We start from the raw sequence: 23,043 nt of genomic DNA, 5'->3' as shown, positions 1-23,043 counted from the left end.
AGTCTCCGCAAGGAAAGCGATCACAGAATAAAATTGTTCATGTTAACCAGAAATGGCAGAACCACAGGATTGCAAGTGACAACTATGTGTGGATGTGCTTCCTTGAGGATGAATCAGCGGACGACATCACTCCCCTTCCACCAGATGATGGCTCCAGCCGGGGGAAAGTGTGCTGAGTCCGGATGAAGGATATGTTGATATTGATATATTGTTAGCCTGAACAGACTGATGCGAAGAGGGAGGTCATGCGACAGGAGGTCAGTTACTTGGTAACGGTTTTGCTGTCAGCCATGGACTTCACCATGCTTGGTAGTGCCCAAGTCTGACCACTCTCTCTCTGATTTATGGCACCCTCATAAAAGCAATCAGCTTGGGGTTCCCATGGAGTGGGATAGAACAGATGTTATACCTGAAAGTCAATAAAGGCGATATACAAGTGCCTATCATAAGTATTCACCCCCTTTGATGGTTTACCCTTTTGTTGCTTTCATAAATCAATCATGGTCAATAAAATGTTGCTTTTTGAACAAAAACAATTGGAAAAAAAACTCTTTAATGTCAAAGTGGAAACAGATTTCTATAAAGTAATGTTAATGAAAGAAAATTATATGAATGAAAATAATTGTTTGCATAATTATTCACCCCCTTTTTAATTGAATGGTCTAATTCAATAGAGGTCCATCAAATTGTTGCCAATAGTCTCACAATTAGTGAAATGAAGATCACCTGAGTGGTGTGGGTGTGTTTCAAGTGATTGAGTTGTAAAACACCTGTGTCTGAAGGGTCTGAGGACTTCTGCTGCGCCATGTTGAATTAAATGGGGGGGGGGGGAGTCTCCTTCTCTAAATCAAGTTCCAGATGACGGTAGAATGTAGTGAATACAGCGGATGGTTTTTCGAGTATCTGTGAAAATGTGGTGGAGATTGAGGAAGCGTAGCCTGCCCCCTGAGGACCGCCATGTCCTGGAGACAAGTCAGAGCATCTTTTTTTTTAAATCAAATAATGTCTCTGCTTTTGTATTTGAACACTTACAGCAGGGGTGTCCAAACTTTTTCCAGCAAGGGCCACGTACTGAAAAATGAAAGCATGCAAGTACCACTGATCTAAAAAAAAGACTGGATCGAGCTTCTATTGTTTTATTTTTGAAGCCAATGGAAATTTGCGGCGGCCATCTTGGTGAGACCACTTTGCTGTGAGACAACCGTATGGCAACGCACTGGTAAAACTTCGATTGATCGTATAGCCACCAAAATCAACTGCTAAAGGTTATAACTACTCAGATTTATACGCTTTTGTGTCATTTATCAAGCTAGTAAGATGTATTTTAGCTTCGAGACGGACGAAAAATTGGCTGTGTGGCAGCCTGCAAACATTGTTTACGTACGGAATTTAAAGTCTATCTTTGTCTAATTATTTTCCTACGGTAAACCATTATTTTTTTTAATCTCAGGATAAGGTTAAGGCAGGAAGAAAGCAGAAATTTTGTCACATGTCTTCTACCTTTGCGTGAATCATGTGTGGTATCAGAATTAATGTAACTTGGTAGTTGTGGTAGCTTTTAAAAAAGCTGTTTTTTGGTACAAAAAGACATTAGATAAGTGCAAATACTCAAAGCCTACTGTAAAAAACTGCATAGAAATAATTTTATCATTGATTGCTAGGCTAGGCACCAAAAAAAGGCCTAGTTGTTACAGGAAGGTGTAACTAGAAAATTCTTGCAAAACCACCCATCAAAGTTCATACTTTAACTTTTGGTTACATTTCGAGAACTTTTCAAAGCAAAGCCGTTCAAGTAGTGGCACATATATCAGGTCAAAAAAAGGTGCCAAGTAAAAGTACTTACGAGTGGAAGGTTCTTGGGAAGTGCTTTTTAAGTTGTTTCCTCATCCTCGCTTCCTTCACTGGCACTCCTGATGTTTTTGATGATTTTTCACTAATTCTGCGTTCGTATACCAGCACAATCACAAAGCTGTGGCGCGTAAGGTGGTCTCACCAAGATGGCGGCGATCGAAAAAATCTGGCTTCAAATTTTGGAGCGTGAAAACAATAGGTTGCTCGATCCAGTCTTTTTTTTTTTAGATCAGTGGCAAGGACCACTTTGATATTTAGTAAAGCAACACATAGAGATATGCTGGGAGGCTACAGTATATGTTAAAAACTGCATTTCACCTTTGTAATGTAGGTGAAATGCTACTAAACATGATTTTTTCTCCATAATACTAATTTATTCTGAAAACTTCTTCTTAAAACTGCGACTTTTGTTCTTCATTCTATGATGATTTTTTTTTCTTAATATTTTGACTTTATTCCTGTAAAATTAGAGTTGTTTTTTTCCATTTCTAGTGTTATTTTCATTTTCCAACTATTTCATTTCGGCTTTCCTCTTGTAAATTGTCTTTTTATAATTATAACTTTATTCCCATAATATTTTTATATTTTAAAACAATCTATTTTTCTTTATTTCAACATTGTTACTAAAATGATATTTTTCCTCATTTTACAAGTTTATTCAAACTTTTTCTCATTAAAAAAGTACTTTTTTCTCTTAATATTTTGACTTTACTCTGGTAAAATTTCTGCTGCTGATTTCTTTTCGTATATTTTCCTTTCTTAATATTTTGACTTTATTCCCATGTTATAAATGTTCCCCTAACCTAAGTTTCCAAAAATTACAACTTTATTTGTTGTTTTTGAGAATAAAACTTGTTTCTTGAATATTTCTTCACACTATGACTTTATTCTTGTGAAATGATGTCTTTTTTTTCCTTGCTAGATTACAAGTCTTCTCTTAATATTTTGGCTTTTGATAGATTTCCCCATTTTTACTGCTGTTGTTTTTTTAAGTGTCCTTGTTAAATTACATTTTTAGACTGTGCTGCGTGCCGATAAAATCACAGCCGTGGGCTGCAAATTAAAAAGGACACAATGAAAATAATAAATAGAAATAATACAAAACATCATATTTGGACAGCTCTGGACAACTAGACAATGAATAATAACAACCTCTAACCAATCTCTCCGGGTGCATTGAAAGACATGACGGGAACAGTTTAGCTGTGAAAAACGACATTTTTGTCATGTTCTGTGTGCTGCTCTGCTGCCCTGTGCTGGCCATGTGTTGCAGCACACCTCCCTGACTACCTGGAGGAGCTAATTGGTCACACCTGCAAGCAATCTACTGGCTGTCTTAAGCTGCTGCCTGACAGCCACTCGTTGCCAGATTGTTACCCACAGTCAGCCTGAGACCTGCTCCTCCCAGCGCCTCTTGCTACCGGCGTATTTCTGCTTTCTGGTCATTTTTTGGTCCTCGTTGCAAGTACCCTGTTCCCTGCTTGGCTTCTTCCAGCAGCGGTTAGTATTCTCGTATTCCTGCTAAGGCTTTTGCAGTGATTTTCTGTTACCTGCTCTGCTAGTTTTTGTCAGAAGCAACTTCAGTTCAGCGTTTTTGTGTGTTTTTCTCCTGCTGTGTACAGTATGTCCGTGCATAGCAGCGTCTTCAGCGTTCGACTTATTTTTCCCGTAATTGCATCCGAGTGGTTTGGGTTGAACTTTGCCTTTTTGTTTGTGCCATTTTGTATGTTTCCACCCTTGTGGTACTTTTTGTAATAAACCCTTGTTTCATGGACTATACTTCTCTGCATTTGGGATCCAATTATTCGGCCTATGGCTGGGTCTCACAATTTTGGACAATGCAAAAACACAGCATTTGGACAATAAAAGCACATAACAAATCTGGTCCTCTAAAAACAAACATGGAAGGTCATTTTACGTACGTATGAAATTAGACATGGAATACATGAAATCAGAGACACTCCCCCTCACACACGCTGAGATACGTCCAGATAGGCTGGAAGAGGAGGAGGCACCGTGGGGGATACTCGCACCAAAGAAATGGGTGGTGAAAGGATATATTGGTCTTACTGTATATTAGCATGCTAATGGGAGTGATAGCATTATATGTAGTATGGCTTTGATATATATGTACAGTAGTACCTCTCATAACGTAAACCTCCTTTTACATAAATTCCACTGAACGTAAAGAATTTATGGAAATTATTCGCATGGTATTACGTAAGGAATTCCATATAACGTAAAGCGTCAAGTCCGTGCAAGCGACAGAGAGACTAACAAGAGTACACTTGGTGACGCCTTCTGGCTTCACGCTCTCATTGGCTGAATATCGGGGCACCGCCTACGCTCTCATCTCATTGGCTGATTATCGGGACACCGCCTACACTTTATCTCATTGGCTGACTTATCCAGCGCGTCCATGTTTGTATGTGAGCTCCCTTCCTCATCGTAGTCGCCCTTAAGCTAGTTTGCATGGCTGCAGGATTGAGTCTCTGCTTTTTGCAGATGATGTGGTCCTGCTGGCTTCATCAAGCCGTGAACTTCAACTTTCACTGGATCGGTTTGCAGCCGAGAGCGACGCGGCCGGGATGAGAATCAGCACCTCCAAGTCCGAGTCCATGGTTCTCGCCCGGAAAAGGGTGGAATGCCATCTCCAGGTCGGGGATGAGATCCTGCCCCAAGTGGAGGAGTTTAGGTACCTTGGGGTTTTATTCACGAGTGAGGGAAGGATGGAACGCGAGATCGATAAGCGAATTGGTGCGGCGTCTGCAGTGATGCAGACTCTACATCGGTCTGTTGTGGTGAAGAGAGAGCTAAGCCAAAAGGCGAAGCTCTCAATTTACTGGTCGATCTACGTTCCTACCCTCACCTATGGTCATGAGCTTTGGGTAATGGCCGAAAGGACAAGATCGCGGGTACAAGCGGCCGAAATGAGTTTTCTCCGTAGGGTGGCTGGGCTCTCCCTTAGAGATAGGGTGAGAAGCACTGTCATCCGAGAGAGACTCGGAGTAGAACCGCTGCTCCTCCGCATTGAGAGGAGCCAGATGAGGTGGCTTGGGCATCTGGTCAGGATGCCTCCCGGACGCCTCCCTGGGGAGGTGTTCAGGGCAAGTCCGACCGGTAAAAGGCCTCGGGGAAGACCCAGGACACGTTGGAGAGACTATGTTTCCCAACTGGCCTGGGAACGCCTCGGGATCCGCCGGGAGGAGCTGGACAAAGTGGCCGGGGAGAGGAAAATCTGGGCCTCCCTGCTTAGGCTGTTGCCCCCGCGACCCGATCTCGGATAAGCGGTAGAAGATGGATGGATGGATGGATGGGATTTAAATGAGGGGAACATGCAGGATGGTCCAAAAGAGTGATGTTATTCTCCCTGAAGAAGACCTTGGTCAAGCCAGCATTGTGAACTGCAGCGTTGTCCTGTTGAAGAACCCAGCTGTTACCACACAGACGAGGGCCCTCAGTCATGAGGGATGCCCGCTGCAACATCTCCACGTAAGCGGTCGCCGTTTGACGACCCCGCACCACCTGAAGCTCCGGTGTTCCACTGAATGAAAAAGCACCCCGGATCATGATGGACCCCCCTCCACTGTGCCAGGTAGAAAACATCTCAGGTGGGATCTCCTTGTCATGCCAAAATTACATTTAAAAAATGGATGCTTTCATTGCCTTTCAATAATTAAAAGGCATAATACATAAAAACATATGATAGTTTTGTAAGTATCACTTTATCACACACAGGGTAATTGATAAGTTTTATGACACGGGCCTGTCTGTCATATGTTCAAACAGTCTGCAGGCTGGACTATTGTCTTGTCAATTTATAATATTTTAATCTGGTTGTTTTAAAAAACATAAGCTCAAACAGTCTGCAGCCCGCTGGGTTAGGCTAGACTATTGTATTGATCCACAATTGATAGGTTTTATGACTTAGTCATGGGGGTGATAAGGCCATGGCACCAGAATCACTCTGTGGACACCATACTGCACAATGAATGAATGAATGATGTCAGTACCTTTGTAGGATTTCATGCAACAGAATGCACGGCTGGCATGCATATTGTGTACTAAACTAAAAAATGAAATCAAAAATTATAAAACAAAAATAGATATCTTAAAAGCGATCACCCGCTGTGTCAGGCTAGGCTATCATCTTGACCAGCAATTGATAAGTTATATGACTTTGTCATGGTAAGAAGATCAGACAGTTGGCCCAACCGTGATGTCTTATGGTTTCCTGGCTCTGTGGCTTTATTGGCTTTCATGCATAACGTCTGTTTCATCCCACTCGGTGGGAAACCCAATCTGATGCCTCTGTTTTTTCAACACTTACAGTGTGGGGTGGGGGTGGGGTGTGGCCTAGATGGGCATTCCTACTTTGCTCTCGGAGAAGCAAGGCTGGTGGATCGACAGCTAACAGGGAATCATGATATTGCATGAATTTTTAACAAAATAGCTGTAGTTGAAAGGTGGTAGCTAAGGATGGAATGTTTTTTTGTAAAAGCTCATAACAAATAAGGTCTTCTAAAAACAATAAATATACATTATAGTTGTAAAAAGTATCATCAGAAATTGCGTGGACTAAAATACATAAAAGCGGCAAAAATAAGTTTGCAATTGACTGTTTTAGAGCCTTGCTGATTTGTATTGTTTAAATGGGATAGTTAAAGTACATTTTTGAGACACTCACATGCGGAGACAGGGCCGCATGGTGGCTAGTGGTTAGCATGTTGGCCACACAGTTACAGTGTGGAGATCAGGAAGACCTGGGTTCGATTCTACGTTGGGCATTTCTGTGTGGAGTTTGCATGTTCTCCCCGTGCGTGTGTGTGGGGGTTTTCTCCGGGTACTCCGGCTTCCTCCCACATTCCAAAAACATGCATGTTAGGTTCATTGGTGACTCTAAATTGTCCATAGGTATGAATGTGAGTGTGAATGGTTGTTTGTCTATATGTGCTCTGCAATTGGCTGGCGATCAGTCCAGGCTGTACCCCGCCTCTCAGCTCGGACAGGCTCCAGCAAACCCCCGCGACCCTAATGAGAAGCTGTATAGAAAAAGGATGGATGGATGGACGGACATGCTGGGGGGCGGGGGGCTTTCCCCACCCTACACTGCTACTGTGTCTACAGTTAATCAGTTATCAGTTAATTAACGATTACAGTTAATCGTAGGCATACAGGGACTGTATTAAGGCCCGGACGTCTGTATTAGGTATTTCTGTCAGGAATAAATCTCACTGGTTTATACTCTTTGGTTTGGTTATTTAGACTCCCATATCCTCAGATAGAACCACACGCTTCAGCATTGAGACAGAAATAAGAAACTCATCATCTTAAAGAGATACTGTAAATGTGACCATTTTGGATATAAACATATTTAGTAGTGCAGTTAAAATGAACACACAAATGGTTTAAGCAATGAATATGACGATACACATACAAATACAATAACATGTACACAACAAATACAACTAAATAACAGACGATATCAAATGAGAAATTAAAAAACATATTAAAAGGTAAAAGAAGTACACAACAGCAACAAAGAAAAAAAAATCATGTAAAATAAGCAAAGTGAGTGAAATATTTTTGTTTTCTCATTTGAACAACGCATTCATCTTTTGTCACTGACTGTACTCTGGCCAGTTGCAGCAGTACACAACTCGCCACACTTTTTACAGGTGCTTGATTGTACCGTGCTCTGCAGGTATCCTCATTTTGGGGGGGCCGGAGGCCACATTCTGTTGTAGCAAGAATATAGGATGAGTGGATGGGGGGTAGTAGCAGCACTACAGGCTGAGGTCAGGTCTGCAAACAAAGCAAAATGACTCGTAAGCGCTCCCAAAACCAGCATTTCAAAGTGTTTTTCACGTGTTTGCAAGAAGATGTCAAGCCGCTAAAAGAGAAAGCCGTACGCACATCACGCAAATAAAACATAAGAAGGCTGCAAACAAGGCAGGTCAACAAGAAGCAAACACAAAGTCCTTCTTTTAAAAACAGTAGTAAAAAAAAAAAAAGTCACCAAGAAAGGAGTGCTGCCGTTTCCTGCTTATTCAGCTTATCCAGCATATTTTGGACAGACATAACGTTATTTCCTCCAAATTACAAGTTTAAGGGCAAAATGACCACATCAAGCTTGCCCTATTTAGATAAGTTAATGAGTTTACTGGGCGACTGAGCATGCCATGGCTTCAGTGGTGGATGCTATTTACACAGGCCTACACTATATGAATCACTACAAAGTGTTTCAGCCTTACCTATCACAAATTCAGCATCATCTTTCTTGGATGTGTCGTGGAAAATATGTCCACCACTTCCTCCAGGTTGATAACCTTTTTGTAGTGAATGTGGAGAAGTGCCAGCGAGGTCAGCCGCTGTTGCGTCATGCTGGCCCTCATGTCGGTGTTCGGACGCTTCAAGGTACTGGCACTTGGCTCACATTCACACCATGTTACTGGGATGGTACAGGCCAACTGAAGGAGGACCCTGATGTTGGGGAAGTGAACGGGATTGTGTGACGGTCCACAACTTGATGTGGGGGAATGCAGCTCCACAATGCTGTCGCTTGAATGCATCACATCCAGTCAGGTGGATTATGGACTTCTTTTAATGGCAGCGTGTCCTGTAACAACAGTTTTACAGATGAATGACAGGTGAGCGTCGACTTTGGTCACGGGATAATCATGTCTCATTCCTAACAGTTCTGAGCACTTTCTACAGCAATTTGGATTCCATTTTACAAAACAAAGTGTTTCAATTGGTTGTGATCGTATAGTAAAATTATTATCCTCACATTTTATCATTTGTCTCACAGGTGCGCTGATATTAATACAATGAAATGTTTTGTAATCCAATTTACAGTACAGGACAAGTTAACACATTCAAACTTATTTTGCATGATGTCCCTGAACACATCTCACGTGGCCAACATGGCTGCTGCTGCTGCGTGCAATACTAAATGAGGCCCAGCAATTAGCATTAGCAAAATGACAACAAGTAGAAACAGCATATTGAAAACAACATAGTCACAATGACATAGAATATTACCTGTAACAACAGCTTTACAGAGGAATGACAGGTGACTGACCATGTCTCATTCCTAACAGTTCTGAGCACTTCATGCAGCAAGTTGTACATGCAACTATTCACCAGCAACAGGCGCTGTTGCACCACTTCTGCCATCATTTATCACAGCACATCTACACTCGTTACAATTGCACACCTTGATAGCAGCTTTTTTTTTTTTTAACCAAGCGGACCTTTGGTCGCCCGCGGGGGGGCTCGGTCGAACCCCCCCTGGTTAGGGGCCTGGTCATCTCCGTGATCATGTCCGTGATTGGTTATTGTTGGAATAGGATAACAAGCTGGAAACACCAGGGAGCGGTCTCATTGGCCAAATGTTGGATATATTGGCAAAAGACCACTGATCTGTATAATATATCTAGATAGCTCATACATCGCACTCGCCCGTGCAAGCCACTGAAGCCACAGAGACGCCATCTTACTACTCACATCCCGACGACATTCACACAGCGTACATAGTGTACAATGCAGATGAAGAGGCTCGCAGAACATCTAGATTTTACATTAAAAAGCGGGGAGATTCTCCCATTCCTTCAAGTAACGCAACCTTCGTCCCTTAAAAACGATTTGATACGTTATTCTCTATCTTTTGGCTATATTAAATGTACTTTTCCCCCTTCCAATTCTCATTGCCTTTGGTACAAACTTCTACTCTACACCCTGGCTCAGCACTCCCCTATAGCAATGCATAGTTTTACTCCTCTAGAAAGAGATTTTAATTTTAACTGCATGTCCCATCCCTTTTTCCACCAAAATCCATGGTCATGATCCTTTACTTTTTATTCTTACTTTCATACAATTCACTATGCTCTCGTCTGTACAAAATATGAATCATAAAAGAGAGTGACTTTGGACAAGTTTTAAAATCATTTAACATTTTTCTGATTTTTTTGTTTGTGTTATGAAATAGAAATAACCTCTTTTCTGATATCGAAATATATTTGAACAAAAACCACAGGAATAATATGTGATAACCATAATGTGTAATAACCATAATATTACACATAATAACCAACCATAATAACCGAATGGTCCATAGGACCCGAATGTTGAAAATGTTAGTTACCAACTATTTGTGTGTAAATAACGCCGCATATTGAGGCACGTTGAGACAGACGTTCGAGTCCTGCTGCGGTATTTTACTGAATAAAGTTACTTTTGCTAGTCAAAACAAATACATCACTTAAATTGAGCGGAATTTCAATTTTAAGGCAGCAGGTGAACTACTTCAATGGACTAAATATTAGCAAGGATGCAGGTTATTGGGGGAAGAGTACACTCACATAAAATGTGTTTCTCTCCTTGGGGCAGGGTCCCAAAGTAGAATGTGAGAACATTTTTTGTGTGTTTTACTCGAAGTGACTCGAGCCTTGCTGTGATTACAGTATGATTGGCCGACATTAGAAGTATGAAGTAGAAAAAAGAAAAAGAGCAAAAGGCTCCTGTCGGCTTTGTGTGTGTGGGTTTGTTGATCTGTGCTGCAGCAACTCTTAGTCCGGGAGTTGATTCATGGGGGAAAGGGTAAAAGCTAAATATAAACTGCAATACCTACAGCTCTACCTATTTCCGACTGCAATAAGTAGAGCGTGGTACCATATATAATGCAGAGTTCGTTAGTTGCGCGCCAAATCTGTGTAGTTATGATCTCCGAACGCGCAGAGGAGGTGACAAACTATAGCACAAAAGGCTGCGCCTACAAATAACACGTGAAGTAATTCAGGCAGGCTGACGGAGCCACAAGAGCGTCCCCACACAGTCACACGGAGTTTGTCGCTCTTTTAGAACTTTATTCTGACCTGAACACATCAACAGCAGTGCAATTTCAACACCACATATGTATCGCCAACAGATTCCTCCTCTCCTCCGTTTCGTTGGGGGGAAAAAAACACAAAATAAAAACATTCTGTTGCAACCACAAACTTGCAAAAACGTAAAAAAACAGATCAAACTTAATATCGACGTTCTATAAGCAATAAACATGTACCTTGCCATTTAATAGAGCGGAAAAAAAGCTAGCGGCAGTGACGTCGCGGAAGTGCGCCGGCAAGATACCCTGGTGACGTGTCTAATGTTTGACTCGGGCTGCCGCGAACACACCATAGTAAGTTTGAATGCTTATGTCTTGATGTAGGAAGCAGAAATGAGTGTTACGGATGTAAAATGAGACACACAGAAACATCGAGTGGCACCCTCGCTATGCTGCTGGGTTGATAGGCAGTTACTGGGAAGAGATGTGTGTGCATGGATGACGGAGCCACTCCCGTGACATTTACATACCTCTGAAATGACGACGGTCTTCTCTTTGAGCTGTAAAATTCGGAGGTCTTGCACCCTTGTCTCGGTACGGTCCATCGCCTTTCTCTTGTATGCTGTCCACGTGTTTTTTCGCTTTGTATTCCTCTACAACGCTGATCAACAAACACCTGTTGTTCTAATGCATCGCGCGATCACGTGCAGGTATCGCGAGATTTCTTCTTCTTCTTCTTCTTCTTTTAGTTTAATGGCGGGTTGCAACCATGACTTGAAAAGGTGCATACCGCCACCTACTGTACCGGAGTATGTAACATGGGCCATATACAGTATCTTTATGCTATCTTAGATAGTGAGGAGACTACTTATACTACTACTAATAATAATCCTAATAATAATACTTATACTAAAATATTCTAATACTTATCTATATTCTATTATATAATCCTGTGTACTTCAAATATTCTATCACTGCCCTCTGTATATCTCTTACCCCCTCCCCACCTGTTTCTAAGATACCCTCAATGCTCCATTCCCTTCCTATCTTCTTAATTCTTTTCCTTAACGTTACACGTTCTTCCCTATATCTCTTGCAGTGTAGTAATATGTGTTCTACGTTCTCTATACTTTTGCACTCCGTACATACTTTTGATTTACATTTCCCTATCAAAAACATCTTGTCATTTAACCCGGTGTGATTGAGCCTCATCCTAGTTAACACTATTTCCTCTTTTCTGGTTTTTTCTCTTCACCCCTTGTGCACTGATAGATTTTTGTACTTTATAATACTTTCTCCCGCTACTACCCTCATCCCACCTATTTTGCCATTTCTCCATCATTTGTTTTTTGATTATTGCCTTTACTTCGCCTTTACCAGCAGGTATATCTATAATTTCATTCCTTCTAATTCCCATTTTAGCCATTTTATCTGCCACCTCAAATCTTATGTCTATTTTTAACATGTGTAGTTGGAATAAGTTTTGATGTATTTCTAATAATAAATCCTCTCGACTTGATTCCATATTTTTAATACTATATAATGCTGCCAGAGAGTCCACACAACATACCACTCTATCTGCTTTTATTTCCTCTATCCATTGCAAGCCTATAATAATTGCCATCATTTCTGCTGTATAAACCGAGAGCTGGTCAGGTAATCTTTTAATGATGCTATAATTCATTGTTGGTACATAGATTCCAATCCCCACCTTCCCTTCTTCGCTTTTTGATCCATCTGTATACATATCTAAGTAACCATAATATTTCTTTTTAATATATTGACTTGCCTTATGTCCTTTTTCACTATCTTTCCACTTATTTTTTAACTCTGTTATATGTATATCTACTTCAGGTTTAGGAAATAGCCAGATAGGAATATTGCTTATGGGTGTAGAATTATTAATATGTATATTTTTTATGTTATATTTATCTATTTTATCTTTAATTACCCACCCAAAGCTATTACTTTTAGTTGTATTATACTCCCAACATTCCTCTATCACATTCTTGGCCAGATGTCCATGCCTACATCCTTTAAGTCTACTCCAGTATGTCAACATAAGTTGATCTCTTCTCAGGTCATACGCTACTTCTCCTAACTCCACCTGCATTGCTTTCATTGGTGTTGATGTGATTGCACCTGTACATATCCTAAATGCTTTGTGAATATTTCTTTCTATTTTCATTAAATGTGTTTTAGCTGCAGCTCCATGTACAAAACTTCCATAATCTATATTTGCTCTCATCAAAGCTCTATATATATATATTAGTGACTGTTTATCTGCTCCCCACTCCTTACCTGTAACAGCTCTCATTAAGTTTATTATCCTCTTACATTTCTCTTCTACCTTTTCCACATGGGTCTTCCATGTGCCTTTCTGATCTAGCCACATACCAAGATATTTCAAATGATCTACTTTTATCATGTTTTGTCCATATAGCATCAGGTTCTGATTTTTTATGCCTTTTTTCCTGGTAATCGTCATGTAACATGTTTTACTGGGTGATAGCTTAAATCCCCAGTCATATGACCATTGTTCTATCTTCTTTATTGCTTCCTTCATTTTACTTGTCACATTTATAGAATCTCGTCCCCTTGCCCAAATCACTCCATCTGCATATAGGGCCGACCCAATCCTTCTATCCAGATTCATGAATATATCATTTATCATTATGTTAAACAAAACTGGGCTAATTACACTCCCCTGTGGTATACCATTTGCTATACTGTATTCTACTGACATCTCTGATCCTATTTTAACTTTGAATTTTCTGTCCGATATGAAATCAAGGACCCAGTTATAGAACCTACCTCTAATTCCCATCCTATTCATCTTAATCAATAAACCCTCCCGCCACATGGAATCATAAGCCTTTTCAATATCAAAGAATACAATATTCATCAACTCTTTCATTTTAAAGGTTTTCTCTATTTCATTACTTACTCTAACTACAGCATCCATTGTTGATCGTCCTTTTCTAAACCCACACTGATAAGTTGTAAGTAACTCTCGACTTTCAAGGAAATAGTTAAGTCTTCTGACTAGAACTTTCTCCATCCATTTGCATAGATGTGATGTAAGAGCAATAGGTCGATAATTCACAGGGTGTTTTGGATCCTTACCGGGTTTATTAAATGGTAAAATGAATGCACTTTTCCATTGCTTTGGTATTTTCCCTTCTTCCCATATTTTGTTAAATAAATATATTTTTCCCAACATATTTTCTGGTAGGTTCTGGAACATAATATAACTCAACTGGTCTTCTCCTGTTGCAGTATCTTTACTTTTATTTAATACTATTAGCAATTCATTGATATTAATTTCAACATCCATCACACTCTCCTCACTATCCTGTTTTAGTAACACATCCCTATTCTTTTTTATCATCCTCTCCTTCCCTCGTCTATGATTTTCATCCAGATGGTCTCCACTGTGCACCCCTGCAAACTTTTTCCCCAGCACATTTGCTTTTTCTTTATCAGTCACATACATTGTTCCCTTGTCTTCTAATATAGGTATTTTAGTAAACACGTTTTTCCCACTCATCTTCTTCAACATTGACCATACATCTCCTATCTTAATTTCCCTTCCTATGGCAGAGCAATAATCCCTCCATGCGTTTTGTTTACTGTTTTTAATTACTTTTCGGGCTATAGCTTTTTTCCTCTGATAATTTATTACGTTTTCTTGGCTGAGGTTCTTCCTTAACCTTCTTAATGCGCAATTTCTTTCTTTTACAGCTGTTGTGCACTTTTCATTCCACCATGGAACCATTTTCCTTTCCCCTCCAATTGACTTACACGGTATACTTTTCATTGCTGCCTCTATGATCTTATTTGTGATCTTAACTGTGCATTCCTCTATGCCACCTTCCATTGATATTGAATTTGCTGCTTTGCTACATTCCTCCCTGAATTTTCCCCAATCCGCTTTTGAAAAGCACCACTTTTTGTGTCTGTGTCTTTCTTTGATATCTACTTCTGCGTTTATTGTACAACTTATCGGGAAATGATCACTTCCTATACTTGTGGTTTCATGTACATACCATTCACAGGAACTTGCCAAGCTATGTGAGACCAGAGTTAAGTCAATACAAGACATTATATTTGAGCGTATATCTATTCTTGTACCATTTCCCTTGTTTAAGCATACTAACTGTCTGATATCCATGAGTTCTTCTACTACTGCTCCATTGTGATTGGTTTGCTTACTTCCCCATAAACTATGATGTGCATTCAAGTCCCCACACCAGATCTCTCTACCACCATGCCTCCTTATTATCTTCTCCATTGTTTCAACATCTAGTAGTTTACAGGGGTTATATATATTAATAATGATTATATTTGTATTTGCTTGATGTATTTCAACAATCACACATTCTATTTCATTTGCTGATGTTATTCTATTATATATTATTCCATCCCTCACAAATGTTGCACACCCTCCCCCTTGGTTTTCTTTTCTGTCGAATCGCACTGATTCATAGCCATTCAACACATAATCCAGCTGTGGTCTAAGCCACGTTTCTTGCACACATATAATATCAGGTCTTTTCCTACTTTCTGTTATATATTTCTTAAGTTCTTGTCCATTTGCTATTAAACTTCTTGCATTCCATTGTAGGATGTGGAGTACCATTGTGAATTTAATTACCGTTCTGAGGTCCTGCATCATTATGTATAGTCAACATACTATGTATTTCTTCTGCTTTCACGTCTTTGATGTTTAAATATTGTTCTGCCGCTTCCACAACCGTTTTGATCCTGTCACTTTTCCTTTCCTGCCTCGTGGCCACATTGATGACTTTACATATAAAAGCTACAAAGTTCTTTTTATTTACTACTAATGTGTCTTCTTCAATTGCACACTTATGATTACATTTCTGTTGGGGAGCATTCCATTCTGATTGAGATCTTCTATGGTCTGTTCTCTGAGGAAGTCCTACTACTTGTCCTGTCTGGTCTATATGAGTTTCCTGATTCTCTACTGGTTTATTTTGCTTAATTACACACATACCTATATTCTTTACTGCTTCAGCATATGATACCTTATTTTCTCTTTTGTATTTTTGCACTTCTTTGGCATGTCTTTGCACTTCACAGCCGCCATATGCGGCACTATGTTCTCCTCCACAATTGCAACATCTTAGTTTAGCATCGCTAGCACACTTCCCATAGTCATGTTCTCCACCACACTTTGCACACCTTTGCCTCCACTGACATTGCTGTGCCGTGTGTCCCATTCTCTGACATTTGTAACATCTTAGTGGTTGAGGAATGTACTCCCTCACCCTAAAATTCATACATCCTATACGTATGTCTGTCGGTATTGTCTTTTCAAATACAAGTAATACAGACAAACTGTCACTTTTTACTCCTCCTCTGCTGGTTTGGAGTCGTCTAGCTTCTGTTATTTTGCCACATCTTATTTCTCTCTTCACCTCATCCATGGACATTTCCATCGGTACGTTTGATATAACTCCTCTTATTGCTGCTGCCTCTCCTGGTATGTGTACTTTTATTTCTCCTCCATCAAGGTACTTCAATCTCATAATGTTTTCTTGCTGTCTTTTATTTGCTGTCGAAATTAGTATTCTTCTGTTATTGAGCGTTTTGGCGTATTTAACTTTCCCTATTTCTTTTTCAATTGCTTTAGTCAGATGAACTGGGTGAAAATGTCCTTTATCTTTGCTCATTGTAATAATAACTTTGTATTCTTCATCTGACTCTTCTTTGCCATTTGTTTTAGCTCGTATTTTTTTCTTTGTTTGTCTTCCATCATGATCTTTCCCGCTGCTTGCTTCTGACCATGACTGTTTCCTTGCTATTTTAACCTGTGTGTACTCCATCTCCTCTGCCCCTTCGTCGCTAACATCATCTGAGCTACAGCCCATTGTTACACTCACGGTACAGTTTGGTTGCACTCGCACTTCAGCTCCCTCCGCTCCACCGCCACCAGCTCTTCGTATCTCTTTTGGTTTGTTGCAGGTCGTGGCGCACCGGTCTCGTCGTACCGGGCCCATATAGGCCGTCGGCCGAGACCTATGCAGTCCACTTCCCACAACCCACCTCCAGTCCAGATATCAAATCTCTCAACTATATATTCAATACTTATTGTATTCCTTATCTCGCACTTTTCGCGCTTCAATTTTGGCGCCTCGAGCATTCGACAGTCACTTCCGCCTCCTCCGTCACTCAACCACCCATCACCTCCTTAGTCATAGTCGCTCCTCCTGTGTGCTTAAATAATGCTGTTCTCTTGAGTAATAAGTCAGCATGCATGTTTTTGGAATGTGGAAGGAAACCGGAGTACCCGGAGAACCCACGCACGCACGGGGAGAACATGCAAACTCCACACAGAGATGCCCAACGGAGATTGAAAGCCAGATCTTCCCGATCTCCTGACTGTGTGGCCAACATGCTAACCACTTGTTTACCGTGCGGCCCTTTTTGTCTTTGTTGATTGTGTGAACCATGAAAGCATTCACACATATATACCATTTATCATCTCTTTATTCTTCCGCTTCTTTTTTCTACTGCTTCCTACTCCTCCACTTCTTAACCAATTCAAACAAATCCAACATCAAAATGTTCAGCTCACTCGGGAAAAGTGTGTTACCGATTCAGACTTTTCAAAATATTCCCACATTTAGTGTAAATTCATATTTTCTGTGAAAATGTTCCCATTGAAAATGAATGGGCAATTTAAAGGGCTTCCTCTGTTGATGAAAATCATTTTACATTTTCTATGACTGAATCATTCTGCTGTGTCTACAGCAGGGACACCACGTTGTGTATAATAATATTACAGATGGAACTCCTCCAATCGCTGTCACCTTTCGACTAATAATAAAAGCGTGCAGCTTTTTTCATCTATGCATTCTTCCGCTTCTTCTTCTTCAAATAAATAAATACATTGGAGCAACTGTCTTTTCATTTTTTATATAAAGTCAGGATTGTTTGCAAATGCTGTATTTCGTTGTGACTACAAGATAGCAGTGTTGACACTTTGTGGCAAACTTTTTAATTTGTAGTTTTTTTCCTTATTATGGTTCTAATCCCCTGCATGCATTCATCATGTTATATTCAACAACAAGACCATAAGGGCCACGTTTCAGCACCGCAGGTCATCTGTGACAGGAAATGACAGAAATCATTTCTGTGTCGTGACAATAAAAGGAAACCACCTGATATAAACTGAACGTCCACTTAATATAATTTACTAAAGTCGTTTATGATCAAGTTGAATGAGTACAACTTCGCCGTCCGCTACCGGGCAGAATACTGTACGTATTGTAATATCTGGACTTGTGTGCCTGGGCCTTTAAGGGGCGGGACTTGGGAAGTGGCGGTGCGACGTCACGGGCGAGAGAGTGGGAGGTCGGTGTGTTAAGGAAGTGTTGAGAAAAGTTGGAAGTGTTGTGGATGTTGGCGTGGGTTGTGGCCTGCTGCTGTGAATGTGAACTGTTCCAAAGCAGCAAGCAAGAGAGCGAGGTCTGGGTGATAGGAGAGTGTTCAGGATGTTGGCGTGGGTTGTGGCCTACAGCAGCCCTTGTGTGAATTTGATCTGTTGCAAAGTTCTCCGCTGTGAATAAAGCGATTGAAGTGCATCGGCGACGTGAGTCTCTCCTTCCCCACAACCAGGGGCATTAACATTGGTGTCAGAGGTTTCGGTTTCAACACCGCTGCACGACCGCTGTTGTGGGGGGAGTATGCCTACTGAGTTCGGCGCTCGACCGACGGTGAAGGAGGAAGCCGGCGAGTGTGTAATAGGCATGCATGAGACAAAGTTCGCAGAGCACGGACACCATGACTCCGGCGTTTCGCGCCAAAATGAGTGCGCGGCGGCCATGATGGAGCTGCGTCACGACGCGGAGAGGAACAAACATGGCAGCGCCCATCAGCACATGTGGGACCTTATGAAAGCACTGAAATTCTCCGGCAAAAGGGAGCTGGGAAGCCTATAAGGCACAGTTTGAGCTTGTGGCTGATGCAGCGGGCTGGACTGAGAGGTTGAAGGCGGTGCTGCTGGCATTATCGTTGACGGATGACGCTGCGTCCTGCTTACTGTTGCTGGGCCCGGAAGAGAGGCTTAATTAGCGCACGCTAGTTGGCGCACTGCACAGGCATTTCGGGGTGTGTGATGTTAAAGACACCACATGCTGTGAATTCAAGCACTGTGAGCGTCAGCCAGGTGAGCAGCTTCGTTGCCTCGCCCATGACATCGAAGCTCTGGGTCGGCGCGCATATGCAGGGATGCCGGGCTCAATCCAGAGCGAGCTGATTCGTGACCAGTTCAAGCACTGAGACCAGACGAGCCTGCATGTCCAGCTCGCCCACCCCACCACCATCAGTTGCAATACATTTATTCACCTCTTGTTCTTCCAAGTGTACTTTGTAGGTCTACATGACAATGTAGTGCAATCATAGCCAAGGTTTTTACTGACTAAAAGGAAGCTAGAGGCTTAATAATAACTGATAGAATATATCCACGACCCACAGAACAAAGCTGTGCTAGTAATGTCTTACGCTTGTTTTTTATATTTTACTTTTTAGAAACAAACGTTTGTACAAAATAGTTTGGAGTTTGTAAAGTCAACGACAGCCACTGCTATTTTTTTTAACACACCCCTTTCAACCAATTGCCCAATTGCACAGCCTTAAGAGCGTGCGTATCGTGAATGCTGGGTCTTGTTGGTTTTTACTGGTAACTTGTTGGCCGTGTAGCAATTTAAAAATATCCTAAAACCCTGGATTCATGTGGTCCCTCACATTGGACTGCTGTTATTTTGAACACTGCTGTACACATCATTTGGAAGCTCAATATGAATCTCAATTGGCATATACAAAATATTCCATTGATTCACAAAAGTGCCTAAAATAAGCCTGCTATGTGTTGTTGATGCTGGGTTTCACATTCGGAGATTTTTTTAGCGATCCCAGTTAAGTGGGTGTGTTTTGTCAGGAAGAGTTACAGTATGTGACTTATTACTAAATAGTATCTATTTATTACTATTTTTTTTTAACAATTTATTATTTATTATTATTTACATATTACATATGGTTGATGTTTTAGTGGCCGCAGAGCACTGTAAAAATCATTCATGCAATCATTTGTGGTTCTTTAACTTGAAGTTTCTTGCCATACTGGATTGGGTTTCATAGTTTTGTGTGAACATTGAAAATGACGTCCTATATCATAAAGGTGTCAATGAGAATAAATAATCCAAGGTGCCGAAAAGTACAAAACCAAAGTTTTTGCAGATGAATAATGATTTATGGCTTTGGTTTCATGCTAGAATTGTCGAGCTTGGTTGCATTTTGAATAAATCTGTCTTCAGCTAAAGAGGAGTACAAATTGCTCAATGTCATGTTGCCATAGCGACTCCAAATTGTGAACAATGTAACGACAGGGCTCTTTTGTAAAACAATGTGCAAAACTGACTGACTCCACTGACCTTTGTGTTTTCACACTAGAACTCTATGGCGTTCTATCATGTCTCTGAATTTGGGGATTTTTTTTATGGTTCTAAATAATCTTTGATGACCCCACCAGGACAAAGCAGTAGAAAAGTTTTGTTCTTTTGTTGGCTTCTCGTCACCATGTCGTTACCAATGTGTTCAACTGCCATGAATGGTAGTAAAGGACATTTTAATTTCGGTTGAATTTTCTAAACAGAAGGTAAAAAACATATGCAGGCGGGTGGACATTCTTGAGATCTATGAGTTTGAGAACAAACTCCTCCTTTTGTGTGTGCGGGTGTGCTAAAAAAGTTGATAGAAGCTTCAAAGCATCGGAACACCAAATGTAGCTTTGTATGATAAATATATCACAGGGATTGTCTTCTGCAACACCATGAGCTGTGTTGTCCTATTGCGCCAGCATGTCCTTCAAACTCTCCTCGTGAGCAGATAAGCCGCGTCAGTGGCACCGAAGCAGCAGGCCTGCTGCAACAAGCCTGACAACTTTGCGCTGAAAGGACCATGGGAGTTGGACGGAGGACCGCCACGTCATGTTCCGTAAATACATATTGCACCCCCGTTAAAGCACCAAGTAAATCAGAAGTAAACTTGGCAAAAGGGGGTGTGCACCACAAGTGTTCACACATCTCAATGTCAGTGAAGAAACCACCTGATCCCAGTAAGCGCTCTTGGTGTTAGTTTGGCGTGTGACATACACTACATACTAGTGTAATCATCTCCATTAGGCATTCTAGTAACAAGACAGTATTTCATAGCTGAAACCCTGAGTATGCTGAATATTTCTCCTTTCATTTGCTCATACTAGCAGGACCTCACATAGTGTGTGTATGAGGGCAAATTCCAGACCTGATGCTTCTTATTGTTTCCAGATCCGTGCTGAGTATCCTCCGGTTACTTTTGCTAGACTTCCCATCTTCATTCCCGCTCCAGGATAGTACTCCTGTTTTACCAGGTACCATCCAACTTGTTACTCATTTGGGATGGTGTCATTCATGATGGGACCCCCGTAATGAGTAAATCAGGGCAATATGGCTCCACTTGGTTCGTGACCCATGACGTGGCCAAAGTGGACGTAGGTGGGAAGAACAGCCGACACCCACATTTACTGACCACATGGTTTGGCATGTGCTTGTGCATCGGATGGAACCTTCCTATGTTTTTCCCCAGGGAGGCGCAGCCCTGCAGGTGGCTAAGATGGGACCTGGCGTTTCGGGCCTTTCCAGAGAGAGGAGGAGTCTTCCTTCGGTGAGCTTCGATCCCAGGGTCTACATCCACGCCGCAGGGGTGTCTGGGGGCGTGCCAGGCCAGCTTCAAGCTTGTAATCACTTGGGGACGGGCTTTGTTTTTTTTGTTAGGGTGGTCCACTGTCAATAAAATGTAGATTCTTCAGTAGTTCACTTACTCAAGGAGTGAGTCAGTTATCCTTTTAGATGTTTCTGAGCTTCAGTTATTCAGCCAACTTGTTAGTGTAGTATAAATTAGGTAGCATTCAATATTTTCGTGACCGTCATTTATATGACGTTCCACACAGGCACCCATATGAAGGTTTGCAGTTAAACACAGGCTTGGTAGTTTCCAGGAAACAATAGTTAAATAGTGCAGCGAAGCAGCTTAGCGTCAAGCATAGCATTAGCTATAGGAAGGGACCAGACCAGCCGAGACGATGCCCGAAAGACATACTGTATCTGTCATACTGTATCTCTCCGCCACTGCTAACAGAAATTTCCCACCACAAGTTCAGCTGATGGAACAAATTTCTATTTTTGTGGCGTGTAAGATTTTCATTTTGTATTGTTTTACAAACTAATTGACGTTGAACTAAGTCAAGGTGCCACGCACAGGCAGTGTTCCCCCGCTACATCGAGGTTCACCTTTCGCGTACTCGCTGTGTGTTGTGTTCTGCGTCCTGGTTGGCTGAGGGAGCACCCACGCATTGTGTTCTGCTTCCTGATTGGCTAAGGGACTGTAGAGCATTGTCAATCAATCTCCTCCGTGCCTCCCGTTCCGTACAGAATGCGTTCGGCTTGCCAAAATTACATAAATGTTCGATCGTGAGCAGCGTGACTCTGAAGTGTATGTTTGCAAGTTTCATCCCCGACATGTTGACGAAACATTCGGTACCGCCAAAGGCACCTGCAGTCGCACCCGAGAGGCAGAGGAGGAAGGAGCAGTCGCAGCTATAGGGCGCCGTTGCAGAAGGAGGAAGGAAGGGGGAAAATATGACGACAGCAGCAATATGTTTGACAAGGATACAAAAACGCTACAGTATAGCAGAACGGCGCCAGGACGACGACGAGGCAGAGGAGTGAAATATGCACATATGTCCCTGAATCATTTCTGGTGTCCAACCTCGTAGGTCAATCATTAAAATTCAAAGGAAGGTTTGAACTTTTTTTGAGTGTTTAAACAAGAGAGAAATGTGATGAAATGTTCATGCCTGTCTGGAGAATAGCGTATCAAGTGTAAGGTGAGGGCTTTTACAGCCTTCAAACATACCATCCTTGTACAACAATAAAGTCAGCTACTTCATGGATTTCACTTATTGCGGGCTGTTTTGGGAACCTAATCCCTGCGATAAACCAAGGAACACTGTACAGCAGTATACTGTACAACATTTCAAATGGGCTGTGACAACAAAAACATGATCTCCAATTGCCTGCACTTTACATTTTCTGTCAAAATCTCCAGATCAAAGACAGATGAAGTGTCTTTGATTTTTCTAAAAGGATTTTTCCTCAATATGGTCAAATATATAAATAATAATAAATATACATTAAAAAAACATTTGAAAATGGTAAAATAATATAAAAAGTAAGTGTCTCTTTTGACGTAAGTTATTTCCAGGCATAAAACGACACGGCAAGCTGAATCTGTCCCCC

General features: G+C 41.3%; 2 long non-coding RNA genes across 2 annotated transcripts; one reads left to right on the top strand and one right to left on the bottom strand.

Moving 5' to 3' along the window:
* Positions 1-982: 982 nt before the first annotated feature.
* Positions 983-11,432, bottom strand: LOC129187515 (uncharacterized). The gene is made up of 3 exons (XR_008572429.1): positions 11,209-11,432; positions 8,106-8,470; positions 983-7,656 (listed from the first exon to the last, which is right to left on the bottom strand). It is a non-coding gene; the product is annotated as an uncharacterized LOC129187515 (long non-coding RNA).
* LOC129187517 (uncharacterized) lies at positions 10,973-22,675 on the top strand. The gene is made up of 3 exons (XR_008572431.1): positions 10,973-11,032; positions 21,034-21,240; positions 21,332-22,675. It is a non-coding gene; the product is annotated as an uncharacterized LOC129187517 (long non-coding RNA).
* Positions 22,676-23,043: the final 368 nt, after the last annotated feature.

The sequence above is a fragment of the Dunckerocampus dactyliophorus genome, chromosome 9 (genome assembly GCF_027744805.1).
Source record: "Dunckerocampus dactyliophorus isolate RoL2022-P2 chromosome 9, RoL_Ddac_1.1, whole genome shotgun sequence".
Classification (NCBI taxonomy): Eukaryota; Metazoa; Chordata; class Actinopteri; order Syngnathiformes; family Syngnathidae; genus Dunckerocampus; species Dunckerocampus dactyliophorus.
The sequence above is the reverse complement of the archived record's forward strand: the minus strand, read 5'-3'. Positions and strand labels throughout refer to the sequence as shown.